The following is a 3,534-nucleotide window of genomic DNA, read 5'->3' on the forward strand; positions in this document are numbered from 1 at the left end:
GGAAATCAAAGTATGATGCAGATATGTACAAGTATCAAAAGTCAAGTAGCAGTTCATCAGGAATCTCAGTTAAGCACAGTAATTAAACAACAATTAATAGTTAATTAAATCGTACGGATACCTGGTTTTGTGAGGGTTGTCACATACATCACCAATCAAAGCTCAAAACTCCATCTCCTCCCTCCTAAATCTACGGCTCAACATACATTCTTCACCTTCACCATTTTAAATTCATAAACAACCAATTTCAAGAACATAAAACTCATTCTAAGATGATTCAAGGATGATACAAGCTATGGAGAAGTTTTAGGAGGTTGTTCTTGCCATTTGAAGCCTTCAACAACTCCTCTAGTTCTCTTCACCTTAGATCATCCCTAGCCTAAGTGTTAGTAGTAAGAGTTCTAAACTTAAATTTTTTTTATTATCATGATATGTTATTTATAAATGTACAAGTAAGAATTTCATCTTGAAACTCAAAATAAATAACCTAAACCACAAAATTAACATGTTAAACATAACCAAATATATATTATTTGTGTTGATCTTGATGTTTGTGGTAGAGTAGATTATGTTAGATAATATGATCTTGCCATATTATGTTAAAAAAAATACAATCTAAACATGAATATGTTTAGATTAAGCAAGATCATCATCTTCAACTACGTGAACTTCATATGTAAAAATGGAAGTGATTTTAGAAATGTATAAAGTCATTAATGAACTTAAAAGTATGACTTTTAAACTAGTGAACTTGTGATATAACCTAAACACGGTTATATAGAAATATGAAACTTGTGGATGAACCTAAAAATATATTTATTTTTAGTGGTTTTAGAATATATATATATATATATATATATATATATATATATATATATAAGCAAGTTATACAAAAAGAATGAAAAAGAGATGATCACAAGAACATAAATATTTTTAGAAAAACTTGTTAAATACATATGAACAAGTTCATGAAGCCTCGAAGATGCTTATGTGGATACCATGCTTAAAAGTTGTGTTTTGGAACTTGTTATGAATTGATAATGATTTGAAAATTGATTTGGTGATTTAAACGCGTTTTGAAAACGTGGGAAACGTCATAGTTTAGGGGAAACTATGGCGAATTTTTCTAAAAATCTAATCGCGATTAAAAATGGGGTTAAAGGGTGATTAACAAAGTTAAACGCGATTAGTGGTCTTAAAACGTCATCATGGAAGCTTTGATGAAAATGGCTAAGTCCTATATACTCAAGAGTTCTTATGAACTTGAAAATATATTCTCACAAAATAGATGAGTAAAAATAATAACCATGTAAAAATATAATTTTTGACCAAAAATTATATATTTTGGGAAACTTAACAAGTATATGTATTTTGTGCTATGTGTATGTACTTAGATACCTTTAGGGTGATCGAATAATACATTCATAATTACAAGAAATACTTGTATGTGACAAGAATAAAAAGACACCAAAAATACATATACATGTTTCCTACATGCTCAAATGAAATGCTATTAAACGGACGAATAAACGAAATGGTCGACATTAATACATAACACTTGAAGACAACAGATTGGGTGTATCGACATCGTGAACGAGTTACTACAAAGTCGAGTCTAAAAATAACATATTTTTAGACACTAAAACAAACACATAACTAAGTGGTCAAAAACAAGAATCCGGAAAGTCGAAAACTATAAAATTACCAAGTATTTTTCATAGGAAAAATGAACTTATTTAAAGTTTGCTACTTGGTAAAGCTTTGGTAAAAATTGCAAGACTATGTTAATGGACTCATGAAGATAGAATTGGGCCTATCAAAGTTGGTAATGGGCTAGACCCAAATTCCTTAATACATGGGCTAGGGCCCAATGGCAATATAACATTGGCTCGGCCCAATAACAATAAAACATGAGTTAGGTCCAATAACATAGATAACATGGGCTCGGCCCAATGACATGGGCTCGGCCCAATAACATTAAAAATGGGTTAGATACGATAACATAGATGACATGGGCTCGGCCCAATGACATGAGCAAAGGCTCGATGGCATGCGTGCACTTCACAAGGACGTGTGAAGAACGAAGCCGATCACACATAAGTCAATACACATAGAATACATGAATACGCTTATGAATTCAATACGAATAGAATACATGTATACACATAACAATTGAGCGAGTAAACTATCAACGCTCTAAAATACAAAGTTGTTCCAAAGATAACAAATGAGAACATAATAAAGAATTCAAGATGAACAACTTGTACGAGGTCCGAAAGACCTAGTGTCTAACGAGATTAGTACACATGTAGGTTTTTGACACGTATGGACGCTCACTTCGATATCATAATACAGGAACGCAAACTTGTGAGTTCATGTCCCTCCTTTCACTGATTTCAATGTTTTGTTTTCAAAAACATCGAGGGGAAATACATGCTAAAACTATTGGTATGTTAGTTACGGAGTAGTAGATAACATGATCAATGTGCATAAGTAGGATGATAACATTAGTAACCATTAATCACTTAGTGACCAAGGTGCAAAAGGTGTAGATCTATTGGGCTTGAGGCACGCCCCACTCCTAGTTGTTAACCGTGGAGTGCTTTTGTGATCCCAAATGATAACAAAGTGTTCTCGGTTTGGTTATTTACTTATGGTACATTATGTCAGGGGCTCGCTACCCACTGATAGGTCCTTAACAGACTCCACGAATAAATCAGAACATACCATGATTACAATTTTCATATTCATGAATACTACGATTACAAGATTTCATTTTCATGAATACTACGCTACCAAGATTTCATTTTCATGAATACTACGATTACATATGATAACAAAAACTGCATGAACTCGCTCAACTTTTGTTGACTTTTTAAAACTACATGTATTTCAGGAAACAAGTCTTGAGCCGGTGATACATGATTGGATGCAATGATTTCCTTTCTTACGTCACACACAACACGCTTCCGCAACTAGCAGGGTGTGACAATAAGTACCTCCTATCCGCAAGCAACGGTACTCTATTGAACAATCATGAAGAAGATGATTGGGCATTCTTGGAAAGAATGAGCAAGAATTCCAAAGCAGTTGCTATGGCGGACCGAGCCAAAAAGCATCCAACTTCAAGGTCTTGGCCCGATGGTGACGCTAGTTCTAAGGATCGGATCGAAATGTTAGAGCGAGAGTTGGCCTGTATGAAGAAGAAAGAAGTGGGTGCGGTGCAATATGTCGTGTGTGAAGAATGTGGTGACATCGGTCACTGGACCGAGAATTGCCAAGTAGACATGACCCGATCCACCGCAGAGGTGAATCAAGTGTATGGAGACCGGAGGCAATATGATATGAACTCCAACACTTACCACCCAATGATGAACCATTTTGTCTTGTTGTACATTTCTATTTCGTACCCTGTTTTGTCTAGTAATTACATGAACTTTGTGGGTGTGTTCCCTATATAATCCTCACGAGAGCTACTCGTCCTCCCGAGCTATCATGAGCCTTGTCACATCCCTTGTCACATCCCTTGTGCAT

Source organism: Helianthus annuus, chromosome 17 (genome assembly GCF_002127325.2).
Source record: "Helianthus annuus cultivar XRQ/B chromosome 17, HanXRQr2.0-SUNRISE, whole genome shotgun sequence".
Classification (NCBI taxonomy): domain Eukaryota; kingdom Viridiplantae; phylum Streptophyta; class Magnoliopsida; order Asterales; family Asteraceae; genus Helianthus; species Helianthus annuus.